Here is a 14,367-nt window from a genome sequence, read left to right on the forward strand (position 1 = left end):
TGATTGATTAGCTATAGTAGTTTTCTGGTAGCATCTTTAGGATTCTCTATGTATAGTATCATGTCATCTGCAAACAGTGACAGCTTTACTTCTTCTTTTCCAATTTGTATTCCTTTTATTTCTTTTTCTTATCTGATTGCTGAGGCTAAAACTTCCAAAACTATGTTGAATAATAATGGTGAGAGTGGATAACCTTGTCTTGTTCCTGATCTTAGAGGAAATTTTTTTCAGGATTTCACCACTGAGAATGAGGTTGGCTGTGGGTTTGTCATATATGGCCTTTATTATGTTGAGGTTAGTTCCCTTTACGTCTACTTTCTGAAGGGTTTTTATCATAAATGGCTGCTGAATATTGTCAAAAGATTTTTCTGCATTTATTGAGATTATCATATGGTTTTTCTCCTTCAGTTTTTTACTATGGTTTTTCCCATTGATTGATTTGTGTATATTGAAGTATCCTTGCATTCCTGGGATAAACCCCACTTGATCATGTTGCATGATCCTCTGAATGTGCTGTTGGATTCTGTTTGCTGCTATTTTGTTGAGGATTTTTGCATCTATGTTCATCAGTGATATTGGCCTATAGTTTTCTTTCTTTGTGACATCTGTGTCTAGTAATGTTATCAGGGTGATGGTGGACTCGTAGAATGAGTTTGGGAGTGTTCCTCCCTCTGCTATATTTTGGAAGAATTTGAGAAATTAGGTGTTAGTTCTTCTCAAAATGTTTGATAGAATTCGCCTGTGAAGTCTTGTGGTCCTGAGTTTTTGTTTGTTTGAAAATTTTTAATCACATTCTCAATTTCAGTTCTTGTGATTGGTCTGTTTATATTTTCTATTTCTTCCTGATTCACCCTCAGAAGGTTGTGCTTTTCCAAGAATTGGTCTATTTCTTCTAGGTTGTCCATTTTATTGGCATGTGGTTACTTGTAGTAATCTCTCATGATCCTTTATTTCTGCTGTGTCAGTTGTTACTTCTCCTCTTTTGTTTCTATGTCTATTGATTTGAGCCTTTTCCCCTTTTTTCTTGATGAGTCTGGCTAATGGTTTATCAATTTTGTTTATCTTCTCAAAGAACCAGATTTTCATTTTATTGATCTTTGCTATTGTTTCATTCATTTCTTTGTAATTTATCTCTGATCTGATCTTTATGATTTCTTTCCTTCTACTAACTTTAGCTTTTTTTGTTCTTCTTTCTCTAATTGATTTAGCTGTAAGGTTAGGTTGTTTACTTGAGATGTTTCTTGTTTCTTGAGGTAGGATTATATTGTAAACTTCCCTCTTAGAACTGCTTTTGCTGCATCCCATAGGTTTTGAGTTGTTGTGTTTTCATTGTCATTTGTTTATAGGTATATTTTGATTTCCTCAGTGTTCTCTTGGTTATTTAGTAGTATACTGTTTAGCCTCCATGTATTTGTATTTTTTACAGCTTTTTTTCCCCTGTAATTAATATCTAGCCTCCTAGTGTGTGGTCAGAAAAGATACTTGATACAATTTCAATTTTCTTAAATTTACCAAGGCTTGATTTGTGATCCAAGATATTATCTATGCTGGAGAATGTTCCATGAACACTTGAGATGAAAGTGTATTCTGTTGTTTTTGGATGGAATGTCCCATAAATATCAATTAAGTCCATCTTCTCTAATGTATCATTTAAAGCTGTGTTTCTTTATTTATTTTCATTTTGGATGATCTCTCCATTGGTGAAAGTGGGTTTTGAAAGTCCACTACTATGATTGTGTTACTGTCGATTTCCCCTGTTATTGCTGTTAGCACTTGCCTTATGTACTGAGGTGCTCCTGTGTTGGATACATAAATATTTACAATTGTTATATCTTCTTCTTGGATTGGTCCCTTGATCATTATGTAGTGTCTTTCTTTGTCTCTTTTAATCGTTTTTTTTTTAAGTCCATTTGTCTGATATGAGAATTGCTACTCCAGCTTTATTTTGATTTCCATTTGCATGGAATATCTTTTTCCATCCCTTCACTTTCAGTCTGTATGTGTCCCTAGGTCTGAAGTGGGTCTCTTGTAGACCGCATATATATGGGTCTTGGTTTTGCATTCATTCAGCCAGTCTATGTGTTTTGGTAAGAGCCTTTAATCCATTTAAATTTAAGGTAATTATCAATATGTGTGTTCCTATTACCATTTTCTTAATTGTTTTGTGTTGGTTATTGTAGGTCTTTTCCTTCTCTTGTGTTTCCTGTCTAGAGAAGTTCCTTTAGCATTCTTGTAAAGCTGGTTTTGTGTTGCTGAATTCTCTTAGCTTTTGCTAAGTGAAATTATATTAAGGGTTTTATATTCTCCATCAAATCTGAATGAGATCATTGCTGGGTAGAGTAATCTTGGTTATAGGTTTTTCCCTTTCATCACTTTACATATGTCCTGCCACTCCCTTCTGGCTTGCAGAATTTCTGCTGAAAGATCAGCTGTTAAACTTATGGGGATTTCCTTGTATATTATTTGTTGTTTTTCCCTTACTGCTTTTAATATTTTTTCTGTGTATTTAATTTTTAATAGTTTGATTAATATGTGTCTTGGTCTTTTTCTCCTTGGATTTATCCTGTATGGGACTCTCTGCACTTCCTGGACTTGATTGACTATTTCCTTTCCCATATTAGGGAAGTTTTCAACTATAATCTCTTGAAATATTTTCTCAGTCCCTTTCTTTTTCTCCTCTTTTTCTGGGACCCCTATAATTCAAATGCTGGTGTGTTTAATGTTGTCCCAGAAGTCTCTGAGATTCTCCTCAATTCTTTTCATTATTTTTTCTTCATTCTGATCTGTTGTAGTTGTTTCCACTATTTCATCTTCCAGGTAACTTATGTGTTCTTCTGCCCCAGTTATTCTGCTATTGATTCCTTCTAGGAAAATTTTAATTTCATTTATTTTGTTGTTCATCTTTGTTTGTTTGGTCTTTTGTTCTTCTAGGTCCTTGTGAAAAGTTTCTTGTATTTTCTCCATTCTATTTCCAAGATTTTGGATCATCTTTACTATCATAACTTTGAATTCTTTTCCAGGTAGACTGTCTATTTCCTCTTCATTTGTTTGGTCTGGTGGATTTTTACCTTGCTCCTTCATCTGCTGTGTTTCTCTGTTCCCATTTTGCTTAACTTACTGTGTTTGGGTCTCCTTTTCACAGGCTGCAGGTTAATAGTTCCCATTGTTTTTGTTGTCTGCCCACAGTGAGTAAGGTTGGTTCAGTGGCTTGTGTAGGCTTCCTGGTGGAGGGAACTGGTGCCTGTGTTCTGTTGGATGAGGCTGGATCTTGTCTTTCTGTGGGGCAGGTCCACATCCAGTGGTGTGTTTTAAGGTGTCTGTGACCTTATTATGTTGTTAGGCAGATCTCTGCTAATGAGTGGTGTTGTGTTCATGTCTTGCTAGTTGTTTGGCATAGGGTGTCCAGCACTGTAGCTTGAAGATCATTGACTGGAACCTGGTTTTAGCATTGAGATGGAGACCTCTGGGAGATCTTTCACTGTTTGATATTACATGTGGTTGGGAGGACTCTGGTGGACCAATATCCTGAACACAACTCTCCCCCACCAAGGCACTGGGCTAACACACAGCTGGAGCATGAAAACCCTGTCCACCACATGGCTCAGAAGAAAAGTGAGAGAAAAAGAAAGAAAGAAAGAAAAAGAAAATAAAGTTATTAAAGTAAAAATAATTATTAAAAATAAAAATATTAAAAAGTAATTAAAAAGAAAGAAGGAAAGAAGATAACAACCAATCCAAAAAACAAATCCACCAATGATAACTAGTACTAAAAACTATACTAAAAAAAAAAAGAAAAAAAAAAAAGAAAAGCTGACAGACAGAACCCTAGGACAAATGTTTAAAGCAAAGCTATACAGACAAATCACACAAAGAAGCATCCACATACACACTCACAAAAAGAGAAAAAGGAAAAAAATATATATCTATATATAAAAAAATAAAAAAGGAAGAGAGAAACCAAATTAATAAACAAGTCTACCAATGATAATAAACTGTATATACTAAACTAAGGTAAACATAAGACCAGAAACAAATTAGATGTAGAAAGCAAACCCCAAGTATACAATTGCTCCCAAAATCCACCGCTCAATATTGGGATAATTCTTTGTTTATTCAGGTATTCCAGAGTTACTGGGGACCTCAAGTTGGTTGTCGAGATTTAATCCATTCCTCCTGAGGCTGCTGGGAGACATTTCCCTTTCTTTTCTTTGCTCACACAGCTCCTGGGGTTCAGCTTTGGATTTGTCTCTGCCTCTGCGAGTATGTCGCCTGAGGGAGTCTGTTCTTCACTCAGACAGGATGGGGTTAAAGTAGCAGCTGATTGGGAACTCTGGCTCACTCAGGCCAGGAGAAGGGAGGGGTCTGGAATGCTGGGCGAGCCTGCGGTGGCAGAAGGCAGCTTGAAGTTTTAACCGACAGAGGCATGCTGTTTGTTCTCCGGGGGAAGTTGTCCCTGGATTACTGCACCCTGGGAGTGGTGGGCTGCACAGGCTCCTGGGAGGGGAGGTTTGTATATTGACCTGTGCTTGCACACAGGCCTCTTGGTGGCTGCAGCAGCAGCCTTAGCATTTCATGCTCATCTCTGGTGTCTTCTCTAATAGCTGCGGGTCACACCCATCTCTGGGGTTCGTTTAGGCGGTGTTCTGAATCTCCTCTCCTCACGCACCCCAAAACAATGGTCTATTGCCTCTTAGGCAGTTCCAGACATTTTCCCGGACTCCCTTCTGGCTAGCTCTGGTGCACTAGCCTTCTTCAGGCTGTATTCATGCAGTCAACCCCAGTCCCCTTCCTGGGATCTGTCCTAGGAAGCCAGATCTCCAGCTCCCAAACCCCCACCCAGCCTGGAGTGTGAGCAGAGAAGTCTCTCAGGCTGGTGAGTGCTGGTCAGCACTGATCCTCTGTGCAGGAGTCTCTCTGCTTTGCCCTCTGCACCCCTGTTTTTGTGCTGTCCTCCATGGCTCTGAAGCTTCCCCTCCGCCACCCCACACCTCTGCCAGTGAAGGGCTGTCCTAGTGTGTGGAAACCCTTCCTCCTTCATGGCTCCCTCCCAGAGGTGCAAGTCCCTTCCCTATTCTTTTGTCTCTATTTTTTCTGTTTTCTTTTACCCTACCCAAGTACGTGGGGAATTTCCTGCCTTTGGGGAAGTCTGAGGCCTTCTGTCAGTGTTCAGTAGGTGTTCTGTAGGAGTTGTTCCACATGTAGATGTATTTCTGATGTATTTGTGTGGAGGAAGGTGATCTCCACATCTTAGTCCTCTGCCATCTTGAGGGTCTCTCATATGATTAGTTCTCACTAGCCCTCATAATCTTTGAAAATACATATCACATATAAAATATAAATGTATAAATTAGTTACTACATATATAAAATAAAATTAAACATAGTATATTTGCAATAAGTTAATGAGAAATCATTATTTAACGCTAGGATAAGGAGAATTTTTACCTTACTTTTTTCGGTGTATATTTTCTTCAGAAAGAGGAAAGAGTCAAAGATGAAAAACTCATATTTTCATCTCTCCATCTCTCTTAAGACAGAGTCAAAAGGAAACAATATAAACAGAACATTTATAGTTTACAAAAGAAGAGTGTAAAAGCCTTATTTTATTATCTGGAAAATTGAAAATATACCAGGGTGTAAGTGAAAGCAAAGAATATCAAGAAAAATCATAGTATGAAGGATTTCATGATCTGTTATCCTTTGGCTCTTTTTCCTCTTATTTTTGTTTTATGTGTCTGTGTCGGGGAGGGGCTGGCAGGGGAGTTGTTTGCTTGTATTTTCATCCTGGGGCCTGTTGGGTAGAATTAGATCTGTACAACATGAAGTGTACAAATACAATGATACACATATAAGTATTTTCTCCCTGCTTGTCACATGCTGAATAAAGGCTGTTCCTTGGAGACTTACTCTACCTAGTTTCCTTAGCCTAGTGTCAAAACTATAATTCTTAAACATAATGATGAATTTGAAATCTGTAACTCTGCTGAAACTTGCTTTGTTCTCTTAGATGCTTAGGACCTATGCCATACTTCCAAGGAGATGTATGGCTTAAAGCTTACCATTGTCTCATACTCATTAAAGTATGACATGTATGTTTAAAATATACTTCAAGTTTTCTTTTTCTTTTGTCTTTTTTTTTTAGGTTTGGGATATCAAATCATCTTTAATAAGAAGTGACCCAAATTTTATTCATCCTTAAAGTAAAATAAGAAAGAAATAATATTTTTTAAATATTGAAAGACAAGATGTTATTGAGCATTTTGTTTTTACTACAGGCATACCTCATTTTCTTGCACTTTGCTTTATTGCACTATGCAGATATTTTGTTTTTTACAAATTGAAATTTTGTGTCAACCCTGTGATAAGCAAGTCTGTCGATGTCATTTTTCCAATAACATTTGCTTACTTTGTGTCTCCGTGTCACATTTTGTTAATTCTCACAATATTTCAAACATTTTCATTATTATTATATTTGTTACAGTGATCTGTGCTCAGTGACCTCTGATGTTACTATTGCAAAGCGGTTATGACTTATCGAATGATCAGATAATGGTTAGCATTTTTTAATCAATAATGTATTTTTAATTAAGGTAGCTACACTGCTTTTTTAGATATAATACTATTGCACACAACAGATGACAGTGTAGTGTAAACATAACTTTCATATGCACTGGAAAACAAAACATCTGTATGAATTGCTTTATTGTGATACTCACTTTATTTGGGTGGTCTGGAACTGAACCCACAATATATCTGATGTATGCTTGTATTAACATGAAAATGTATTAAAAGTATTTCAGAAAAAATACTTGCACTCAAAACAGTTAAATAGTTCTTTTAATTAAAAAAAAATTAAAAGGGTATTAGTTTCACAGCAAAACTGAGGGGAATGTACAAAGATTCCCCATATACTCCCTGTTCCCCTACATGTTTAGCCTCCCCACAACCAACATGCTGCGACCCCCCACACACACACAGCTTGGTACATTTGTTACAATTGGACATTGTTGGTTGATGGTTACATTAACACATCCTAATCACCCAAAGTCTGTGGTTTAAATTACAGTTCACTGATGCACATCCTATAGGTTTTGACAAATGTATAATGACATGTATCTATAACTGTGGTGTCATATGGAGTACTTCACCCTAAAAATCATCTGTGCATCTATTTATCCTTCCCCTCCCCAAACCCTGGCAGCCACTGATCTTTTTACTGTCTCCATAGTTTTGCTTTTTCCAGAATGTCATATAGTTGGAATCATTCAGTATGTAGCCTTTGCAGATTGCCTTCTTTCACTTGGTATTATGCATTTAATTTTCTTCCAAGTTTCCTTCCTTTTTATGACTTGATAGCTCATTGCTCTTTAGTTCTAGATAATATTAAATTGTCTGGATGTCTCAGAATTTATTTGTCCATGCACCTATTGAAGGACATCTTGGTTGTTTCCAAGCTTTGGCAATTATGAATAAAGTTGCCATAAACATCCATCTGCAGGACTTGTGTGGTATACAGTTAAATTCTACATATCACATAATCAGCCAAGTAGCTTTGTTTCATTATAGCAAACAACCAATTTGAATGACTTAAAATGTCTACATATTGAAACCTTTATAATTTTTTATTAGTGTCTGTTCAAAGAAAATAATTAGCAAACAACGTTGGCCATGTATCTAGAGTGCCTGTATAAACTCACTAGATTTAACAAATAATTATAGACATTTCATTTATTTTACTAACAAAGAGAAACTTGACCAGAACTGTGTTGTTGGATTCTCAATGTTTTTTACGATCATGTGGATTCAGTATTAAGATTTCTGTGGTTTGTTTGTTTATTTCCAAGTTTCTAGACCCATTGTTTATTAGAAGTCTCCATATTTAACAAAAAAAAAATAGTGAAAGATGACAAATAGTCTACGACATCTGCACTTTTGAACAACCAGTGGCATAAATTATTTCAGTTAGTAGCTCATAATTCAGAGAAGGTTGGAGGCCATGAGTACATACATGTTCTTATAATATGACTATTTGTTTCTTAATATATGTCAAATATAATAAGAAATGACATTTTTCATTTAACACTTATTTTCCAGAAAGTCCATGAGAGGGTCACTAACACATTTATTAGTATCTTCATTATTCCTAATTATAAAAGAATACATGTGCTTCTGGGAAAATGTACAAAAATATGAACATTTATAAAAAGGTTATTTTATTTATTAAAAATCCAACAGATAAAATGTTGTTAAGTTTCACTGTTCCATTCCTTGATTCCCATCATTACAATTTTTTACTTATTTCTATATTCTGAACACTTCTGAATAAGACACATTTTGATCTGTGTAAAGTATGAATCTCACTTTTATTCCAGTTGAATTTTTTAAGTTAATCTCACTTTGAAATTTTCATTTTGACTAAATGTATTAAAACTTTATCTAAAGTTAAACCTACTCCTGCCTAAAAATAAACTAAAAAGATTTATTTGTCCCTGAGGGCTGAAACACAGGGAAGATCCAGTTACCAAGTCATGCAGTCCAGAAGGTGGTTATTTTTCTTAGGGTTCCTGTTATAAGGATAAACTTCTGACAATATCACACAGTATGCAACGTCTTAATCTAGTCTAACACTGACATTTCCAAATTCATGTTTCACAGTTTCCAATAAGAACTTTGCAATTCAGTCTTATTACACTTCTAGAGAATGATGTTTTTTCCAACACTGTACCCTACAATATTATTTCCCACATTTTTCTTCAGTGAATTCATAAGAAATGCTGTCTTATATTGTCCATAGTTGGTACAGTGAGTTACCTGATACAAAGGAAAAGCATGACCTGTCATAGAGAATTCACATCATAAATATCTGTGAAATGAATGAAAGCAGCATAATACTCTTAGAAGTGTTTCCTGAAGAAGGGAGATTGATTTAGATGTTTTTCTTCAATATTACTTCCTGCAAATGTCTATTACAGAATTTATCTTTTATCATAATCACTGAAGTTCCTTTTCTGTCTCAAATAATCTGACTTCTTTAGATCAGGGATTACAGTGAATGGCAAAGCCATAAGATAGTGAGGTAAGTAACAGTGGGGGCAATCTAGTGAAAGCAATCTAGAAATACTTAGTCAATAGTATTAGCATGACTTGGTGAGCAATTAGACATAGAAAAAAAATCTAACATAATTCTGTGGTTTTGGCCTTCAATGACTATCAGTTAAAGGGTAAATTTAGAAAGACAGCCATATTTGCAGTGATAAAAATAATCAATTCAATTTGGAGCAATAATGGGTTTGAAATGTCTATTAGGTATTGGGTATTTGAATTTAAAATTCAGTAGAGAAATCTAGACTGAAATTTAATATTCATCCAAAGTACAGTTGATAGCTGAAGCCATAAAATTAGAAAAGGTCACTAGGAGGGCAGATAGTATGAAATTAGAGCTACAGATGAACACTGAATATTGCCCCATTTAAAAAAGAGGAAAAATATGACTCAGAGAAGAAGATTTTATTAGCAAAGACATTATTACATATAAGCATTAAAAAATTATCCTGAAACCAGGTACATATTGATGGAAATTGATTCATCTCAGTAAAAATTTATTCTTAACTAGTTGGAATTCCAGTCCTGCTGTGTGGCTAGAAGAAGGTAGGGTATCTGTGAATAATATTAATAACTACCACAGTTCCTTTTTCTGTTTATCAAATATTCAATTCACTCTCATTTACAAATAGAAATCCCTCCCAACCCTGTCCAAGAAAGACAATCCAAAAGTCCCAGCTAGCCATAACATTAAGCTCAATATTCAGGGTGTTAATAACCTTTTATAAAAGATGATGGATGTTAATCTCTGGATAGTTCCTTTTGTGGGTCCTCTTGAGAATTATTGGCAAAAAGACAAGTTATCTGTTTCACACAGTCAATTTACAGTGGCTAGATAGGGTCAGAATAATAACAGTAAACACACACACAGAAAGGAGAAGAACGGGAGACACATAATAGTAATGTCAACTACTCAGCCGTTAAAAAGGATGAAATAATGCCATTTGTGGCAACATGGATGGACCTGGACATTATCCTACTAAGTGAAGTAAGTCAGACAGAGAAAGACAAATATCATATGATATCGTGGAATCAAAAAAAAAGATACAAATAAACTTATTTACAAAACAGAAACAGACTCACAGATTTAGAAACTGAACTTTTGGTTACCTGCAGGGAAAGGTGTGGTGGAGGTGAGGATAGATTGGGAGTTTGGGATTGGCATGTACACACTGCTGTATTTAAATCAGATAACCACCAAGACCTACGGTAAAAAGAAAAAAAAATCTGGCATCCTTAGCATACATTGGTAAGGGCCACCCACTCTGGGTAAGAGGAATGATTTATGACTGGGCTCAGTTCTGCTCCCTGAGAGGGATGGTTCTCAGTTCATTGTTCTAGAAGCTTTTTCCTTTCTTATCATCCTCCATTTCCATAACTTAATTGAGTATTGTGGACCATAGCCTCCTTGAGAACTGAACTTCCTTCTGCCTATAGAAGACTGAGGACCTGATAATTGTTTTATCCCACTCCCCCAAAGTCACAAACTTTTAGTTTAGGCTAGTGCTTCTTTGAAAGAATGACTCTAAAACATGTAGTTGCCTTCTATCTACTTGATGCCAGTCATCATAATGTGTCTACATGTTATCCTTTAACGAACATACTTCTTAACTTTGCCATCATTTTCTTGCATTCTCTTCTCCACCCTCACCTGAACTCTCTTTCTCTCATACACTCAAAATAATTGTAATTACTTTGTTTTATTAAGCTTTCATGGAAGAGGCATAGCTTTTCTCTCTTTTGTCTAAATGAAAAGATTTACTAAGCGCCACCTTAGCTATTCACAATCTTTTAATAATGAGTAAAAGGGCAAGCACTGTTTGGACCCCCTGCATCTAAGCTGTCTTTTATAAATGTTTCAATTTTAATATTTTACTGTTTGACATTGGATACACTTGTATTTTCCAAATCTTCAAGTTCCTAAATTTTTCACTTTTTTTTTTCTTTTCCACCTGGAAATGTTCAGTTCTTTTTGAAATAATCTCTTTCTTTTAAGATCTGGTAAAATCCACCCAATGATGTTTAGCACCCATTACTAACATTCTGTTTTCCAACCTCTGCTCTTAAATCAACATTATTTACCTCCCAAATTATGATGGAAGACTTGTTAATAATAATTTCACCATTGCCTAAACTGGATCACTTTCCTTCAAGATTTAATATCATTTTCCTGTCACCCGCAGCAGGGACACTAAGCCAATGACATAAAAATGTTTGTATTGACAGTACTCTGTGTCTGGGTTACAGTTTCTATATCAGCCATATCAGCCCTGATTATGCTATGCAATTTTTTAAAAATTCAGAAACTTTTAGTTTATTTTGAATAACCCCTTGAAATATGAGAAGATGAAAGTGCCGTAATTAACTTTTTCCTTGAAGTTGCAAACGAGAATGTACAAATTCCATATTAAAAAAAAGTCTCAAAGAATTTCAAGGATTTAAAACAAAAATGACTCAAGGTTAACAAATCTTTGTGTAAGTCAAGTGGTTTCTTACTTTTCTCTCTAAATAAAATTGAAGGAGGAACAAATTAAGTTACCAGTGATAAATCATTATAAATGATGTTTAGTAATAGGTCATTGTATACTTTTGGGAATAAATTAAAAAGTACTTTATGAAGTGAAAGTTTGAGCCAAACCTTCCTTCTAGATGAGTACATGACTTCAGAGGGAAAATCAAATCCACTCTAGCTCCACAGTGATCTGTAAGGTGCTGCACATAGCTGGTGCAATTGCTTTGAGTTCCCTCTGAAAGCTACCTCCCTGTGCTCCAAGTTGTGTGCCCATTGTAGATGCCTTGAAACCTAATCCATCAGTAACTTTATTTTTTCTTGGAAGAATGTCCACAAGTTGAACTTTGAATACATGGAAAATTTGCTTTATTGAGAGCCAGGAATTCCCTTTATGGCCTTCATTGTTTACCTTTTAGATTCTAAAATAGATTAATACCACTAATATTTTAAGGCTTTTTAAAAGTACTGTAGTAAAAATTAATTAATTAATTAATTAAAAAAATAAAAGTACTGTGGTTTGTAGACACAGATGAGAATTTTTATATACCTTCTCAGTCTTCTTCCCATTTTATTTGCACCTCTACACTGAGCTTGAATAAAGATAAATGGTACCTGATGGTCAATAGTGTTTTTACATGTGACGTTGTAAATCTACCTCCTTGATGAGCTAATCTGGTAACCAAAAAAAGGCGCCTTGGGAAAAGTCACCTGAAATTAGCATTGTACAATGACTAGATTGGTTATTATTTGTATATAATGCATGCTAGGTAATTACAAATATTCAAATACCATTTATGAGACATGTTTGCAAATCACTTAATGAAGCCACCTTACCTTTTCATAGTCATTTAACTTCTCTCTCTCTCTTTTTTTTTTAACTGACATCTGCTTAGATTTTTATTGAGTTAAGTATAAAGGCCCAGTTAATCAACTCCTTAAATTGGTTAAGGCAGGATACTTGAACTACATTAACAGGATTTAAAAAGTGGTTGGTCTTTTAGTAGTTCTCTGGTAATGACACATGCACACACACACATACACAAATTGGTAAAGTACTCTGGATATAGGATTTCCCCGCATAATCTTATATAATGTGCTGTTCACAATCTGTAATATTTTGAAAACTATGTAAATTGGACATGACGAAATTAGAGATGTCTGATAAACTTTTATAAAATATTTGGGAACTTCAGCTGTAGTCCCGAAAAGGATCAATTTTAAACTATAAAGAAGGAAAATTCATATAAAATCACAACAGACTTAACAGACATCTTTGAGAAAAAGATCAAATTGCAACTCAATTTTCTACTTTTTCAAATATGACCGAGAAAAAAAGTACAAGTAGTAATGTCTGCATTAAAAAAAAAAAAAAAAAACTATTAACCAAGAGGACTTGGGGAAGAAAGAAAAAGTGTACAGTATCATTGCACTCCATGAATGTGCAGAATTCCAAAATATGCCAGTACTGAAAAAGAGTCTTACACTGAGGTTTTCCAAGAGGTACAAAGAGCCTGCCAAGAAAGCATCTGGTCTGTACGAACAGATTGCTGTCTTCAGTACAGGCCTTCATAATGTCAGTCACGCTGCTCTTGCAAAAATCCCTTAATGTAAAAGAACTTGTAGTGCTTATAGGTGGGGCTATGATCGATGGTGTGGGATTGAATCCATATGCACACTGAGTTTCATTTCATTGTCAAGAATTTGAACAAGCTGTTGCATGGATGGAAGGTGACCAGATTCCAGCTTAGACCACACAGGTACATCATTCAAAGTTATCTCAAATGCACCTGTTGAATACACTGGTTCTCAACCATGTTGCTGAAGAAAAAGACCATTATACATACATAGACCTTATTTTCTTGGCCCCACTGCTAGATGCTAGGAGCCTGCATGCCAAAGAAAGCAAAAGGATCCTTGCCAACAATTATTAAGCCTATTAATACTAACTTGAAGACTGACACTAAAGATGCTATGTGTTTATATATTGGTTGAGGGAGGTAATTCTCTCCTTCAGTGCGGATGTCTGGGTACCGCTGGCTAATAATCCACACGTACTCCTCAAACACCCACATATAACCTCAGGAAACACAAATCTGGAACTTGAGCAGCGGCCCCATGGCGTACTGTGTCTTTAATCTCTCGCCAGGCACGCCACCCAGGTTGGCGGAGGCATCGCTCCGGACCACCGCCGACGCTGCCACTAGGAGAAGTAGCAGAAACCTCATCTTAAACGAGCCAACCACTTCGGCAGCCCTCAGACTGAGACTGCAGCCAGCCCAAGGCAGAGCCGGAGACAGGAGCCATTTAACTTTTCTTTGCTGTTTATCATCAGTAGCTTTCTTTACACTCATAATAGTTTCATGAGATATAAGGGACAATTTGTTATATTACTGATCTGAGTGGTAGCAAAGCTGAAACACAATTAAGTTCCATAGATGATTCAAGGCCACATAGCTGCTTGGAAGAAAATGTTGTCCTCTTATTTGTTCTTCATAATAGATTAAGTTTTTCTTTGGATATATAATTGCTCATAAGTTAAAATACAGTTGTAAAAATGAAATATATGTACAACATATATATATATATATATAATATACCACAGAAAAATTTTAATGTTTAAATTACTGCCCTTTATTTTAAATTGGGATCTCCATGAAGGCAAATATTTTTGGGGAAACTGTCTTCCACAATTAAAGTAGAATAATTGGAGAGGTTCTAAGTTAATATTATTAATATAATATTTTGTAATATTAA

General features: G+C 35.5%; 1 pseudogene; it reads right to left on the reverse strand.

The window, feature by feature from the left end:
* Nucleotides 1-13,242: 13,242 nt before the first annotated feature.
* On the reverse strand, nt 13,243-13,838 carry LOC132477651 (thioredoxin reductase-like selenoprotein T; annotated as a pseudogene).
* Between the last annotated feature and the right edge of the window lie 529 nt (nt 13,839-14,367).

Source organism: Mesoplodon densirostris, chromosome 17, assembly GCF_025265405.1.
Source record: "Mesoplodon densirostris isolate mMesDen1 chromosome 17, mMesDen1 primary haplotype, whole genome shotgun sequence".
In the NCBI taxonomy this organism is placed as follows: Eukaryota; Metazoa; Chordata; class Mammalia; order Artiodactyla; family Ziphiidae; genus Mesoplodon; species Mesoplodon densirostris.